Genomic DNA, 17,912 nt, shown 5'->3' on the forward strand with positions numbered 1-17,912 from the left:
ATAATAATAATATTAATAATAATAATAATAATAATAATAAGGTGACCATCCGGCATAAGTATTACGTCAGCCCACGCCGCTGGCGGTCGGTGAAAGTGGAAGAGGCCGCCACTCCGCCCTGGCCGTCACAGATGCTTCCTCCAGGTAAAAACGATGGACAGGTAACGGAACCTCGTGAGGCTGTCGCGACGACCTTGACCATAGGGGATGTATTGAGATGTCGGAGGGAACGCGTGATGGCAAGTCTCGCCACCCAGACTGTCCAGGATCCGCGCGGGCAACTAGCGCGTGACGTCCACGTGGCGGCCCATTCTAAGCCCTCAACTTCCCGTTCCCGCCAAAAAAAAAAAAAAAAAAAAAAAAAAAAAAAAAAAAAAAAAAACCTGCATGACTCCTGGCGGCGTAAGGCCGCATGGGACCTGGCGGTCATCGCCTGCCACTTTCCTGACACGTGCGGTCCTCCCCCCCACCCCATTCCCTTCCACCCGACCTTGACCATCCAGCGGTGGCAACCTTGGAATGTACTGAGGTGTCGGAGGGAACACGCAATGGTAACACTCAGTCATCCCACCCTCCCGGATTCTTGTGAATGAAAGGGAAAGGGCGACCTACACGGCATTGCCGTCACAGTCACCTAACCACGCGTGTGTGTGGCGACTTCCACGTCTGGCCGCCAGTCCACACCCCCCACCCCCCTCCTTTCACTCAATTATTTTCCACCCACCATCATTGATTCATTTAGTCATTCCATCGTCGCCGAAGGATAAGGACGCACGCCCCCCCACCTCTCCGTCAGTGTCGCCGTCACCGTCCCTCCCCCCCTCCCTCCCCCCCCCCCACCCCTTGGTGTTGCCGTCGTGAATCGCCACCCTCCCCTTTCCCAAGCCTGGGTCTCCATCCTGAAATGGACTGCCACTGAAGTCTACGGAAAATTGCTGTCAGGTTTCCCCATTGCAACTTGATAAGGTCCACACTCGCAATATGGCATGCCATCAGAGTCGCTCCAGGGGGTGGGATGGGATCCCCATCCCCCCCCTCCCCCTCCCCCTCCCCCCTCCCCTCTCCCATCCTCCATCGTCCCCGAAGGATAAGGACGCACGCCTCCCCACCTCTCCGTCAGTGTCGCCGTCACCGTCCCGCTCCCCCCCCCTCCCCCTTGGTGTTTGCCGTCGTGAATCACCCCCCCTTCCCAAGCCTGGGTCTATGGAAAATTGCTACCAGAGTCGCCCTTCGCAATATGGCATGCCGTCAGAGTCGCCCCTGGGGTGGGGTGGGGTGGGGGGTGGGGGGACCCCACCCCCCACCCCACCCACCCAGGGGCGACTCTGACGGCATGCCATATTGCGAAGGGCGACTCTGGTGGCAATTTCCCAACTACTGCTGTTGCTGCTGGTACCGTTGCTACCGCCGTTGCTGGTACTACCGCGTTTGCTGCTGTTGCTTCTACCGCTGCTACCGCTGTTGCTGCTGTTGCTGCTGTTGCTGCTGCTGCTACCGCTGTTGCTGCTACCGCTGCTACCGCTGTTGCTGCTTCTGCTGCTGCTAGCGCTGTTGTTGTTGCTGCTGCTGCTTCTGCTGTTGCTGCTTCTGCTGCTGCTACCGCTGTTGCTGCTGCTGCTACTGCTGCTACCGCTATTGCTGCTGCTGTTGCTGGTACCGCTGTTGCTGCTACCGCTGTTGCTGCTGCTACCGCTGTTGCTGCTGCTGCTGCTGCTGCTACCGCTGTTGCTGCTGCTGCTGCAGCTACCGCTGTTGCTGCTTCTGCTGCTACCGCTGCTACCGCTGTTGCTGTTGCTGTTGCTGCTACCGCTGTTGCTGCTACCGCTTTTGCTGTTACCGCTGCTACAGCTGTTGCTGCTACCGCTGTTGCTGCTGCTGTTGCTGCTACCGCTGTTGCTGCTGCTGTTGCTACGACCGCTGTTGCTGCTACCGCTGCTGCTGCTGTTGCTGCTACCGCTGCTGCTGTTACCGCTGTTGCTGCCGTTGCTGCTACCGCTGTTGCTGCTGCCGCCGCCACTGCTGTTGCTGCTGCTGCTGCTGCTGCTGCTGATGCTGCTGACGCTGCTGCTGCTGCTGCTGCTGCTGCCGCTGCTGCTGCTACTGCTCTTGCTGCTGCTGCTGGTACCGCTGCTACTGCTGTTGCTGCTGTTGCTTCTACCGCTGCTACCTCTGTTGCTGCTATTGCTGCTACCGTTGTTGCTGCTGCTGTTGCTGTTACCGCTGCTACCGCTTTTGTTGATGTTGCTGTTGTTGCTGCTATCGCTGTTACATAAGAACATAAGAAATAAGGGAAGCTGCAAGAAGCGACCAGGCTTACACGTGGCAGTCCCTGTATGAAATACACCTACCTATTTCCATCTGCTATCCCCATCCATAAACTTGTCTAATCTTCTCTTAAAGTTCTCTAGTGTCCTAGCACTAACTACATGATTACTGAGTCCGTTCCACTCATCTACCACTCTATTTGAGAACCAGTTTTTTCCTATCTCCTTTCTAAACCTAAATTTTTCAGGCTTGAACCCGTTATTTCTTGTTCTACCCTGGTTGCTGATCCTAAGAATTTTGCTTACATCTCCCTTGTCATAACCCTTATACCACTTAAAGACTTCTATCAGGTCCCCTCTTAACCTACGTCTCTCTAAAGAATGTAAATTTAACAGCTTCAACCTCGCCTCGTAAGGAATACTCCTCATCCCCTGTATCCTTTTAGTCATTCTCCTCTGTACTGATTCTAAAAGACCTATATCTTTCCTGTAATGTGGGGACCAGAACTGCACCGCGTAGTCTAGATGAGGTCTGACCAGCGCCAAGTATAACTTTAATATTACTTCCGGCCTTCTACTTTTAACACTACTAAAAATGAATCCAAGTACCCTATTTGCCTTGTTTCTGGCTTCTATGCATTGTTTCCCTAGACGGAGTTCAGAGCTAACTATAACTCCTAAATCTTTCTCGTACCCTGTACCTACCAGAGTTTGGTTGTCTAATGTGTACCTATTGTGTGGGTTTCCTCTACCTACGCTAAGCACTTTGCATTTATTGATATTAAATTGCATTTGCCATCTATCCGTCCATTCATTCATTCTATCTAAGTCTGCCTGCAAGGCGATGGCATCCGATTCTGACCTAATTAATCTACCTATCTTTGTGTCATCCGCAAATTTACTAACATCACTACTAATTCCACTATCTAAGTCATTGATATACATTAGAAATAACAATGGCCCTAATACTGATCCCTGTGGCACCCCACTAATTACATGACCCCACTCGGATTTCGAGACGTTTATTACCACTCTCTGTCGCCTGTTACCAAGCCATGACCCTATCCAGCCTAACACCTTCCCATCTATCCCGTGTGCCCTAACCTTTCTCAGGAGCCTTTGATGGGGTACCTTGTCAAATGCTTTACTAAAGTCTAGATATAAGATATCATAACTATCACCATTATCTACTGCCTCGTACACCTTACTGTAAAAACTTAACAAGTTTGTTAGGCAAGACTTCCCCTTCGTGAAGCCATGCTGTGACTGATTTATCAAGTTATGTTTGTCTAAATGTTCCCTAATGTTCCTCGCTATTATTGACTCTAACATTTTACCTACAACTGAAGTTAAGCTGACAGGTCTATAATTAGACGCTAAAGTTTTATCTCCTTTCTTAAAGAAGGGTACAACATTAGCCTGCCTCCACATTACTGGTACCTCACCTGACTCCAGTGATTTCCTAAAGATAGAAACTAACGGCTCACTAATAATCTCTTTACATTCCTTAAGTACTCTGGGATATATTTCATCAGGTCCTGGTGACTTGAACTTTTTTAGCCTATCTATCTCCTGTTCCACTATCTCCCTAGTTATGGAAATATCTGTCAGCTTCTCATTTTCATCTGCTCTAAACACCTGTTCACTATCTGGCATATCCTGCATGTTTTCCTGGGTGAAGACAGTTAAAAAATAATCATTCAGAAGTTTACTAATCTCCTCCCCAGAACTAACCAGCTCCCCATCTGCTACCTTTAATGGACCTACAGTATCCTTATTCTTCGTCCTGTCACCCATCCAAGTACTAACCGGACCCAACGTTGCTTAACTTCGCTGATCAGACGAGAAGCGGTGTATTCAACGTGGTGTGGTCGTTGGCTTATTCTTCGTCCTGTATACCTGATAAAATCCCTTGGGGTCCGTCTTCGCCTGGCTGGCTACCTTTAATTCATAATTGTCCTTAGCTTTCCTCGTTAACTTCCTGACTGTTCTAACTAATTCATTACATTGTGTCCTTAAAACTTCTTCACCTGCCCTTAATCTCCTATGTATACTTCTCTTACGCCCTATATAATGCTTTAACCTAGCAGTCATCCATTTAGGATCATTTTTTTGTGATCTTATTGTTCTATACGGGATATTTGCTAACTGACCTGTATGAACTTTACAAAATATTTATACAATTCATCTACATTTACTTCACCTAGTCCCCTCATCTCTTCCCCTACCATCCTCTCCACTCCCTCATCTACTCGCCTCGACCTCACCTCTCTCATTTCAGCATGACCTGACATTCCAACATACTCACACCTAGCTCCCCCCTTCCTCTTTCCTCCTCCCTTCCGGACACATCTTCCCTCCTCTTGTCCTACACCTTCACGCTTCACCTCACCTCTCTCATCCTGCCTTATCTCTCTGAACTCCGTCCCTGACCTGACCTCACCCTGCATCCTTTGCCAGTCCACTCCTTGGAGGTACCTTTTTAATTCTTCAAAATCTGCTCTCCTAAAGTCAGGTATTTTACTAGTGTTTTTGTTTCTAACAGTTTCTTCCCATTCTAAATTGTACCTAATTTCCCTATGGTCACTGTTACCTAGCTGTCCTCCAACCTCTACCTGCGTGACTGCTTCCTCCCTGCTAGTAAGAATTAAATCTAGAATATTATTCCCCCTTGTGGGTTCTACGACTACCTGTTTTAGAAAAATTATCCTGAATTACCTTAAGAAATTCCTCTGCTTCCTTGTTACTCACCATCAGACTCCAATCGATATTCCTAAAATTAAAATCTCCTACCACACATACCTGACTGTACCTGCCTGCTCTATTTAATTCCTGCCACAGTGAGGTGTTAATTTCCTCTGTACTGGTCGGTGGTCTGTAAACTACCCCTAGTACTACTGACTGCGATCCTTCTTTAATATCTACCCATATCGACTCTGCTTTGTTATCTGTTTTAATTCTACTGTTGATACAACACTGTAATGTGTCCCTAACGTATAACGCGACGCCTCCTCCTTTCCTGTTTTCCCTATCTTTATAGAACATTGTATACCCATCTATTTTAACCTCTGGATTAAATACTTTTCCTGACATATCTAACCAAGTTTCAGTTAAAGCAATGATATCAAATTTCTCAACGCTCGCTATTCCTCTAAGCAAGTCTATTTTATTCAGAATACTTCTACAGTTTGTGTAGTAAACACTTAAGCTATTTCTCACCATCCCTGAGCTAGCTACCTTTCTAGATTTAACTATTTTGCCCCTCGCCTTCTCACTACCCCTTCTTCCCTCCCGACTAACGAAAAAAGTGCTGGAGTGCAGTAACCTCCCGCTCGAGTGTTTCGGCCAAAACACGAACACCCTGGCGTGACAAATGCACTCCATCCCTGGCGTACAAGGTGTCCCTGCCATAGAAAAGGTCCCAGTTGTCGATGAACGTCCATCCATTACTCCTACAATGATTCGCGAGCCTGCGATTCACTGTAATAGCCCTGGACAGCCACTCAGCACCAACTCCCCTCCTCGGCAAGACACCACATACCACGGGGATCCCACCCTTGTCCCTAATCCTGTCCAAAGCCTGTCGAAACCTCCTGATAAGCTCCTCACTCCTGACCTTACCAAGGTCATTCCCTCCCGCACTGAGAAAAACAATGGGCTTGGTCCCATCTTTTTCCAAGCACGTGTCTAGCCTATCAGCTACCTTCCCTATCCCGGCCCCCGGCAAACACACCCTCGACCTACGCTTCCTATCCCTAGCACAGAACGCACTATCTAAGTGCCTAACCTGACTATCACCAAACACAAGCACTCTACCTTGGGGCAGGGTAACTGCATCTGCCCCCTCCTTCTTGCCTCCTCCCGCCCTGTCCACCTCCTTCTCCTTCCCTTCCTCCAGCACATTGAAGGGATTCTTCGTTTCCACGCAAGGTTGATGCTGTTGCTGCTGCCGCTGCTGCTGCTGTTGCTGTTACCGCTGCTGCTGCTACTGTTGTTGTTGCTGTTGCTGCTACCGCTGTTGCTGCTGCCGCTGCTGCTGCTGCTGCTGCTGTTGTTGTTGTTGCTGCTGCTGCTGCTCCTGCTGCTGCTGCTGCTCCTGCTGCTGCTGCTGCTGCTGCTCCTGCTGCTGCTGCTGCTGCTGCTGCTGCTTAACTTTACAAAAATCACCACTATCGTTTTTGCCGTCGTGCGTGATGTGCCTCTAATCGTCGTCGTCCTCGTTCTCATCGTCGTCGTCGTAACAGTAGCATCGCCTGTCAGAGCAAAGACAGGCTAAAAGAATACCAGAGGTCACAGAGAACTGGAAAGGGAAAAGCACCACATTAATTATTACCTTTGGAGAACAAAACAAAATATACTGGATACATGACAGAACAACAGCATTTCTTTAATAACGTGTGTGTGTGTGTGTGTGTGTGTGTGCGCGCAGCGAGAGAGAGTTACATAAAGTTACATAGAAATACAGGTCACTGCAGACCTTGCGGCTCTCATGAGATGACCTGTCCTAGGGCTACTAAGGTGATAGTAGAAGAAAAGGACAGCAAAGCAGAAGGCTCTCTCCCCACCCTCCACTCTCTCCGTCATAAGCCTTATAGGAAACAGATCTGAAGTAAATATCTTACTGGGTTAGAGAAGGAAAACCCGAAGGAAAATTTATAGGAAAAAATGAAAATAGATGAAATGATGTGCACCCATTTACTGGAGGCAAGGAGTTTTAATCTGTAACAAACAAACACTGTTACCCGCGGATCTGAGGTAAGATATTTATCAAGACTGCATTTCAAAATCTCTACGGTATTGCAAAAAAAAAAAAAAAAAAAATCACCAGTATTCGCCCTCCCGGAAATTAAACACATGTATGGCGGTTCAAGCTGGTGGCGGTGGTGGTGGTGGCGGCGATGATTGTGGCTGGAAAGTTAACCAATTTAATTTCTTTTTCATTTCTATGTATAATTAGTTTTTCTTTTCTCTCTCTCTCTCTCTCTCTCTCTCTCTCTCTCTCTCTCTCTCTCTCTCTCTCTCTCTCTCTCTCTCTCTCTCTCTCTCTCTCTCTCTGTTTTTTTAGAAATAAAAGAAAAGTTTCAGGTAAAAATACGCAATCCATTTGGGAGATGTTGATTTTGGTGGTGTTTTGATATCAAAGTGTTCCTTTTAAAAATATTTTAGTATATAGTACTAGTGGTTGATAACTTTGTGATATGTAAATGTTGTATAGAAACGCGTTTCACGAATTTGCAATTACAATTAGGATCATTTACTTTATTTCAACTTATAATCAATTCCTTTATAGTGTATAACGGTAATACATACCTTCATAGGAAATGAAAATCATCATCATCATCATCATAGGAAATGAAAATTTATCTACTAATATAAATTTTACATGTTTTAAATATTAAAACGTGCTTAACACCCACGACTCTGGTTATTGCAAATGTTTATTTATTTATTTATTTATTTTATTTTTTTTTTGTATTTACAAGCCCATTTTTTGTAATGTGATAAATAAACCGTATATATATATATATATATATATATATATATATATATATATATATATATATATATATATATATATATATATATATATATATATATATATATATATATTTTTTTTTTTTTTTTTTTTTTTTTTTATTTATTTATTTATTTATATAAAGTGCAGTCGTTATCTCTTCGTTGTCTCTACTTTGCCGTGGAAATCTGCTGAAGAATGAGATTGGTGAGACTAAAGTATTGCAAATGATAAGCACTACATATACCACTACTCTCTCTCTCTCTCTCTCTCTCTCTCTCTCTCTCTCTCTCTCTCTCTCTCTCTCTCTCTCTCTCTCTCTCTCTCTCCCTTTTAATGCTTTATTATAAAATCTTCCTTTCCCTATTTTTTTTTTTTTTTTCTCTGTAAGTCAGTCGTTTGCACGAAGAGCATGGCCTGCCTTCCTTGACGCCAAGACTTGGTGAGTGGAGGTCTGTGCTGAGTCCCGTGTAAACAAGGAGGCTAAGACGGTGTTGCCTGTGCCACCGTACTCTTCTGTGCTGTGTGTGCATGTACTGTGAGGTTCAGCAAGTGTTCATTCCGATGCTCGCGCCGTCTTGTTTTCTCTCCGGGGGTTCAGTGAAACAGCTAAGGCGGTCAGAGTGACTTGCTGACCTGGCCTGACCTGGTGCCAAGAAAGATTTATTTATATCAGGAAGATTGAATAAAAGAGTAAACAGTGATGGAGAAATATTGTGCATTGGTTGGGAGCAGCATGTATTGTTGTCAAAAGGATGTGTATGATGCATTTCCTGTAATATTACGGTGTTAGTAAAGGGATTCGTGAGGGAATTTTACCTTACTGTGACATCCTTAGTGTTTTTTTTTTTTTTTTTTTTTTTACTTGTTGAAGATTGGCAAGTGATTGTTCTGTCTTAAAACAACAAAGAAGTAGAAAAATTACACACACACACACACACACACACACACACACACACACACACACACACACACACACACACACACACACACACACACACACACCAGTCACATGAACTCCACTAATATAAAATAAATTGGTCTCTTCCTTCTTTCCTATTTTTTACGGATTCATTTCTAGAATTACTGGTGTCTTCCTTCTAAGTTTCGCTTAAGCCTCTTTTTCTTTGCTTTTCTATTGCGTTTTCTTTTGCTTCTTTTTTTTTTTATGTAGGAAGGATACTATCCAAGGGCAATAAAAATCCAATAGAAAAATATGCCCACTGAAATGCCAGTCCCACAAACGAGTCAAAGCAGTGGTAAAAAATTGATGAATAAGTGTCTTGAAACCTCCCTCTTGAAGGAATTCAAGTCATAGGAAGGTGGAAATACAGAAGCAGGCAGGGAGTTCCAGAGTTTACCAGAAAAAGGGATGAATGATTGAGAATACTGGCTAACTCTTGCGTTAGAGAGGTGGACAGAATAGGGGTGAGAGAAAGAAGAAAGTCTTGTGCAGCGAGGCCGCGGGAGGAGGGGAGGCATGCAGTTAGCAAGATCAGAAGAGCAGTTAGCTCTTCTGTATATATTCTTTTGTATATTCTTCCACCTCCAGTCACCACCACTACCACAACCACCACCACAACCACCACCACCTTCGCCTCCACCTCTACTCCACCACCACCTCCTCCTCCTCCTCCTCCTCCTCCTCCTCCTCCTCCTCCTCCTCCTCCTCCTCCTCCTCCTCCTCCTCCTCCTCCTTTATAACAAATAGAGTAACGTCTGTGTCACAATGGCAGGAACTGCAGTGTGACCTCAATAAACTAACAAACTGGGCAGAAAAATGGCAGATGAGAAGTGCAAAGTTCTACATATCGGAAGCAACAATGTTCAGGCTAGATATGTAATGAATAACATGCCACTGTCAAGTGCTGATAAAGAAAAAGATCTTGGGGTCGTTGTGTCAAACGACCTAAAGCCGAGTCAACACTGCACAGAAACAGTTAAGACGGCAAATGAATTAGTAGGGTTCAGTGGCAGAACCTTTGAATTTAAATCAGAAAAGGTTATACTTGCCTTATATAACTCACTGGTGCGCCCTCATCTAGAATACTGTGTACAGTTCTGGTCCCCATACTACAAAAAAGACATTGAAAAACTAGAAAAGATACAGCGCAGAGTCACAAAGATGATTCCAAGATTGCGCAATAAGCCGTGTGAGGAACGACTGGAAGAACTAAACCTATTTAGTTTAATAAAGCGCAGGATAAGAGGAGACCTAATTGAAGTGTTTAAAATTTTCAAAGGATATAGTAACATTGATGCACATGAATATTTTACCATTGATCATTCTAACCTAACAAGAAATAATGGATTCAAGATTATACCCAAACGTTTCAAATCCCACGAGGCAAAACATTTTTTCTTTAATCGTATAGTAAATATATGGAATAAACTTCCTGCCGAAATTGTGAACAGCAATACTATTGAATCATTCAAAAATAAAATAGACAAATATTTAAAAGCAAATCCCCAACAAGCTCTCTTCTTGTCCGAATAATTACTAAATACACTAATAAACTCTTATTCTACACCAGTTTTAATATAACTTGTATTAACTTTCAGATAGGCGTATAGAGTTCACCGTAGGGTGAATAGTAGAACTTCCTTTCATCCTTTCCTATGAAAATTTCCATGTCAGTTTTTCCATACTGCATGGTACTTTTCCCAACTATTTCCATGCCAGCGCAAGCTGGAGGGAGTGGTGGGTGGGGAGGAGCCTTCTGCTATGCTGTCCTGTCTCTCTTCCCTGTAGCTAGTTAGAAGTAGTTACCAAACAGCCTTACAAGGACCAAAAGGTCTGTTGCTGTTTGGCTTTCCTTTGTATTCCTTTGTATTCCTCCTCCTCCTCCTCCTCCTCCTCCTCCTCCTCCTCCTCCAGTTTCTCTGGTTTTCAGATGAATATCAAAAGTGAACGTTTAAAAATATGTATATTTAGATATATGTACAGAATTCTTGGAGAAGGGTGTGGCGTGTACGGGACAAGGGATGTCCTCTACGTGGTGCAGCGTTACACCCTGACAAGAGACTGCTGGACCTGTAGGGACGCTTAGCGCCTTCAAAAAGTGCTGACTGTACAAATATGGGCGGGTTGTCTGCACACAGAGTACATGAATATATTCATAGTTATAGCTGTCTAATCACATAAATAAGGCATAGGACAAACTACTTATAGCTAAGAATAATATACGCCAAAATACATTAGAGAGAGATTAACTCTGGAGAATACTCAGAGGATTGATTGACAGACCGCAAACAGCGAGTAGTAATTAACGTGTCGTGGTCCGAGATGTTGCAAGGAATTGGTTTATAAAGGCTACTGTAAAACTCACAAACATTTTCACATTTTAATTAATAACTACTAATTATTTACATTTCTTACAACTCAAAATTTCTCACTCGCATTCATCTTCAGGTCATTCAAAGTTATTAGGTGTTACCTTATATCTCTTCAACATATTCACTGATCAACGCAATCATCGTGCAAAACACAGACAATATCAAATGCACAAACACAACAAATATTCAGTCGGCGCCATTAATGTTCAGTTAGAAAAACACACATGATATCAGCAACACATCAATTACTATAAACATTCCATGACTGAGTAAATCTTCGTACATCATACACACCTATCATACCAAACATAAAACATCAGTTAAACATCCTGCTCCTCCTTTAATAAGATAATTGATTTATAGACTGCATTACGCTTTCAAACTCCACTTACTTTGAGGTTATTCCGTCCATTTCGACCCCTCTCTGGTGAGGCCCTCTGGAACCTCTGGGTTCTTCCACTCTCCGCTACTCTTCGCTACTGAATTATTCCACTGTTACATGCTATAATATACAGTCGTTTAGGACTGCCTATTTCCCTCAAAAAAAACTATCGTTATTTTCATAACATTTTACATATCTACCATTCACATTGCTCATCTATGCATGTGATCCGCCCACAGGAGTGGTGCTTGATACAGAAGCCAGTCAGAGGGTAGTGGAAGTTTGGAGGCGGAGCATTAAGTGGGCGTGCGTATTTTTCTTGGTTCCTCACGCCTCCTGGCTTACTTTCCCTTTCAAATCCTTTCTCTGCCTTGTCCCTACTATCATTACCGTTAATCCCTGTTTGACCCAGGCTGCCTTCCCAGGTTGTATGGCCGTTTTCTTGTTGTGGACTTGTTGTGGATTTTGTTTTCTTTCGTCTTTTCTTCTTTCTTCTTTTTGACATTACAATATATATTGTGGTATGGGGTCACCACAAACGCTAATTCTTCAAATTGGATTAATGTAAGTAGTGGCATTCCTCAATGTTCAATCTTAGGACCGATCCTCTTCATAATATATATCAATGACATAAAGGAAGGAATCAGAAGTAAACTGTCAAAATTCACAGATACTAAAATTGCTAACAAAACTGACACCGAACCAAGGTCAAATTTTGCAAAATGATGTATACACTCTCATTGAATGGTCCGAAATGTGTATTATAAATTTAATCTTGATAAATACCACGTATTAAGTATCGGAAATAGTAATGCGCAGGAAAATTATAAAAATCCCCATCAAAAGTTTGGATCCTGAGAAAGATCTGGGAGTTTTAGTGACAGCAGATCTTAAACCAAGCAAACTCTGCACCGAAGTCATTGAAATTGCCAATAAATTAGTAGTTTTCATTAAGATCTTTCACCTTCAAATCACTTGTACGTCCTCATCTTGAATACAATGTATAGTTTTTGTCATTCTACTACTGAAGGAATATTGAGAAATTAGAAAAAAAGACAATACGAAGTAGAGTAACGAAAATTACTTGAAAGCTTCGCAATAAACCCTACAAGAAAACGTCTTAAAGAACTAGATCTATTCTCCCTATCCAAACGCAGGCTAAGAGGGGATCTGATATTGCTTTACTAAACTTTTAAGGGTTTCACAAATATGAGACCCGAATTCTTCCTAAGACTCAACATGTCTAGTATTACAAGAAACAATACAAATAATAGGTAAGCGATTTCAAACAAATGAAGCCAAACATTTTTCTTCAATCGTGTCATCAATATGTGGAATTGTGTTCCATCAAGCGTCGTTAACTCAGGTACTGTACACTCATTGAAAACCTGTCTTGACAAGTATGTAGACACTAATTCCCGGTTGTCATTGTTCATGTCTGAATAACGAACACGTTCACTCCGTACTGTCCGTGCTGGCATGTAGATTGTATGTGGTAGAAGTAGTCCTCTTCTCTTTCTTACTTTCCTCTCACATTCCACGTTGTTTTTTTTGTTTTTTTCTATACAACATGGTATCATTTCCCTTTTCAGATGAGCCTTGCCTGGAGGGATAAGGGGGGGGATGGAAGGACCCTTGTTCTGTGCTATCCTTTCTCTACCAATAATAGAATAGAATAGTTACCCAAACAGACTTGTAAGAACCTCTTGGTCTGTTACTGTTTGGACTTTTTTTTTCCTGCAAAAGAAATAGGTCCCCTTACGCTCTCTCCCTTAATCCCTCCCGACGCCGCCCTTCCTCCCAGTCAGAAGCTTTCATCCTGCTGATAGGTAGTAAAGCCTGTGTGAAGAAGTGAGTGCTTCACCAACTTTTTTCAATGACAATTTCATTGATGTCTATGTTAAGAGTGGACGTGAATTACGAATAAAGCAATCCGTGGTTCTCTGGGCTGAGTCATTCTCGTGCTGCAGGATGGACAGGTGTAATGGTGTGTTGTTGTTATTGTTGTTGTTGGTGGTTGTGGTGCAGCACAGGGGAGGGTTCCAGGAGGCGGCTCCAGACACAAGGAATGCCTGCCTCTGTAAAGTTCTCTGATCTCACCTACTGCTATTTGCACTCCACGACATGCTCCCACAAGTCAACCATTATCTAATTATCACTGTGGGAATGAATGCTCACATTAGAATCAGCAGCAGTTTTTGTTATTGAACTTTTAGTGCTGTATGAACACAGGAAGGGAAATCATGTGTTCAAATATTTCTTGTTTACCGTTGGGGTTTCATGGCGTATTGACAGTGTTGGGAACCCAGTTTGTGTGGGATGCCAGCGGTCATATCCCATACAAAATACATTAAATAAATAACGTGATGAAAAATAATTCACTTCATAATTCTTTAATACATACTGGCGTGAACATTAGATGGGGAAATAGACCAACTTTACAGAAAAGATGGGGAAGATGAGGAAATAGACCAACTATAAAAAAAAGAAAAAGGGCCCTCGTGGCCCAGTGGGTAAAGTGATGCACTTGTAGTTTGGCGTGAGGGAAGTGAACTCACATAGAACCTCAAAGAGCATCCCTCCATCATCATGTGTGCCTCAAACACACAGGTACGGTGATGGAGCTGCCCACGGGGAGGAGGGGAGGTGAGTGCGCAGCACCTCCCTACCCCTACTCAGGGGAGGAAGGCACCGCCCTACCGTTCCCGGGAGAGCAAGGGAGGTGAGTGCACAGCATTGAGATAGGAAGGATGGTGCACAGCGCTTCCCTTCTCTCCCCTATGTAACCCTGGAAAGTCTACGGACTATCAGGCAAAAAATAATTAAAGAAAAATAAATAAATAAAAATAAATAAAAAAACAAAAAAATATAAAAAAAATAAAAATAAAGGTGAGTGCATAGCACTTCCCTTCCCTCCACCTAACAGGAAAAAATAAACAAATATATAAAGGCGAGTGCATAGCCTTTCCCTTCTTTCCCAACCTACAAGGCAAAAGATAGAAAAAAAATAAATAAAAAAATTAAGGTGAATGCATAGCACTTCCCTTCTCTCCCAACCTACCACGCAGAAAAAAAATAAATAAAAATAAATAAAAAACCTCCCTACCATCTCGGATTCTCTTCCCAAGTCTACGTACGGACTACCAGACCAAAAAGAATAAAATATATATATATATATATATATATATATATATATATATATATATATATATATATATATATATATATATATATATATATATATATATATATATATATATATATATATAACAAAGTCTTCTGCAGGAGAAGAAAAATAAGGAATAGGAGGAATAATACAGCAACATTCTCGCATGCATTGTTGAAGTTGAAGTGTGGATGTCTGAAGCAGCAGCCGTCCCTGGCACTTTCAGTCTGAGTTAGCGTACTTTCCTTTCATGGACACGTGGAACTTTTTTTTTTCCCCCTCTCTAAACACAGCCCATCACAGGTCAAACTTTGCCTGGCGCCAGCGGAGGTTTCACCAGTCGTAGTTTACATATATATGTTTCTTCCTCTAATGGTGGTGACGCTGCTGCTTCTTCCTCTGAGAGCAGTGGTGGTAGTTCTTTTTCTCTGCTTCTTTTTCTTGTTTTCTTTCTCTGATGACGGTAATGCTGCTGCTGCTGCTGCTTCTTCTTCTTCCTCTGATGGCGTTGCTTCCTGATCTTGTTCTTCTAAGTTCGGTGGTCTAAGTTGGTTGGTGGTAGGGTAGTCAGAGTGGGGAAAGTAGGAGGTACTGCACACTCACCTCCCCTGCTACCCAGACATAATTCAAGTCAGGTTGGTGGAAGACTGGGAAGGGTAGGGAGGTGCTGCACACTCACCTCCCATGATCCCCAGGTTAGATTAAATATTGTCAAGTTGGTTGTTTTTGGAGTTGCCAGGGTCAGTGAGTCAGGCCCAGTCAGTCAAGGGAAGTGCTACGCATTGAGCTTGCCAAGATCAGAGGGGTGGTGGTGGTAGTACATTTGGAGTTAGTAGGATGAGTCAGATTGGTGGTGGAAGTCAAACTGGGAGACTGGGAAGGGTAGGGAGGTGCTGCACACTCACCTCCCATGCTCCCCAGGGTCAGTTGCCAGATTACAGTAAGATTTCTAAGTCAATCAGGTTGGTTGGTTTTAGAGTTGCCAGGGTCAGTCAGGCTGTTGGTAGGGAAGTGCTTCGCACTCACCTAGCCAGGACAGGGTAAGATGTAGGGATGTAGGGATCAGGGTCACAGTGGGTGAGAGAGTTGCTCTTAGAAGTTGCAAGGATGAGTCAGGTCAAACTGGGAGACTAAGAAAGTGTAGGGAGGTGCTGCACACTCACCTCCCATGCTCCCCAGGGCCAGTCAGTCAAGTGGTTGTTTTTTGAGCTGCCAGGGTCAGTCGGTCAGGGTCAGTCAAGAGAAGTGCTAAGCACTCACGTTGCCAAGATCAGAGGGGTGGTGGTGGTAGTCTGTACAGTTGTCAGATTGGTGATCAAAGTCAAACTAGAAGACTGGGGAGGGTAGGGAGGTGCTGCACACTGTAGCGAAGGTGAGGTGCTACTTGGCCGCCCGGAAGTTGCTCAAACGAGAAGTTTAGGCTCCCAACTATGATTCTTAGTCATGGCAGTGTTTAGTCCTTGAAGGGTAACATCTCCAGTGTCATAACTGTGTAGCTCTGGCAAAGGAAACTTAGCCTGGGTATTCTCTGTTTATTCAGGTTTATTATTAAAGGTTTATTGAGTATTATGTCAACATATACATATATATACAGGTAAAAATATGAACAATATATACAACGATTACTAAACATAACAAACGACACATACAAAATTATGGAAAAAGAGAGTGTATGTGTGTGTGTATGTCTGTGTGAAGAAAGGAGTAGTAAGATGTATTGAGAAGATGTGTAATACATGTGTAAAAGAGCGTGCACAGAATGTGACAAGTAAGAGAAATGTATAAAGTGATGAAAAAGAGATGAAAGACAAGAGCGTGTGCAGTAGAGAGAGTGAAAACGGAAGGGTGAAAATAAAACAGAAAACGGAGTGCTAGGAGCGGTGACTTGTGTCCCGCTACAACACTCACCTTCCGTGCTTCCCAGGTGGGGTGGTGGTCTTGGGAGTTGTCAGGGTCAGTCAGGTTGGTATTGTTTTATTTTTATTATTTGCTGTTCATTGCCAGACTCAGTCAGTTTTATTGAGGGGTAGGGAATATGAGTTTTATGGTTTTTACTTTATTTTTTTTATTTTATTTATTTTAAATTTTTATCTTATTGTTTTTTTCTTTATACCTATATATATATATATATATATATATATATATATATATATATATATATATATATATATATATATATATATATATATATATATATATATATATATATATATATATATATATATATATATATATATATATATATATATATATATATATATATATATATATATATATATATATATATATATATATATATATATATATTTTTTTTTTATTCTTTTTGGTCTGGTAGTCCGTACGTAGACTTGGGAAGAGAATCCGAGATCGTAGGGAGGTTTTTATTTATTTATTTTTTCTTTTTCTGCGTGGTAGGTTGGGAGAGAAGGGAAGTGATATGCACTCACCTTTATTTTTTTATTTACTTTTTTTCTATCTTTTGCCTTGTAGGTTGGGAAAGAAGGGAAGGGCTATGCACTCGCCTTTTTATATTTGTTTATTTTTTCCTGTTAGGTGGAGGGAAGGGAAGTGCTATGCACTCACCTTTATTTTTATTTTTTTATATTTTTTTGTTTTTTTTATTTATTTTTATTTATTTATTTTTCTTTTATTATTTTTTGCCTGATAGTCCGTAGACTTTCCAGGGTTAGGTAGGGGAGAGAAGGGAGTAAGGGAACGGTAGGGCGGTGCCTTCCTCCCCTGAGTAGGGGTAGGGAGGTGCTGCGCACTCACCTCCCCTCCTCCCCCGTGTGTTTGAGGCACACATGATGATGGAGGGATGCCCTTTGAGGTTCTATGTGAGTTCACTTCCCTCACGCCAAACTACAAGTGCATCACTTTACCCACTGGGCCACGAGGGCCCTTTTTCTTTTTTTTATAGTTGGTCTATTTCCTCATCTTCCCCATCTTTTCTGTAAAGTTGGTCTATTTCCCCATCTAATGTTCACGCCAGTATGTATTAAAGAATTATGAAGTGAATTATTTTTCATCACGTTATTTATTTAATGTATTTTGTATGGGATATGACCGCTGGCATCCCACACAAACTGGGTTCCCAACACTGTCAATACGCCATGAAACCCCAACGGTAAACAAGAAATATTTGAACACATGATTTCCCTTCCTGTGTTCATACAGCACTAAAAGTTCAATAACAAAAACTGCTGCTGATTCTAATGTGAGCATTCATTCCCACAGTGATAATTAGAT

General features: G+C 42.6%; 2 pseudogenes; both read right to left on the minus strand.

Moving 5' to 3' along the window:
- Positions 1 to 1,452: 1,452 nt before the first annotated feature.
- LOC135100125 (UPF0746 protein DDB_G0281095-like) lies at positions 1,453 to 15,349 on the minus strand (annotated as a pseudogene).
- LOC135100159 (5S ribosomal RNA) lies at positions 4,025 to 4,143 on the minus strand (annotated as a pseudogene).
- Positions 15,350 to 17,912: the final 2,563 nt, after the last annotated feature.

Source organism: Scylla paramamosain, chromosome 4, assembly GCF_035594125.1.
Source record: "Scylla paramamosain isolate STU-SP2022 chromosome 4, ASM3559412v1, whole genome shotgun sequence".
NCBI lineage: Eukaryota > Metazoa > Arthropoda > Malacostraca > Decapoda > Portunidae > Scylla > Scylla paramamosain.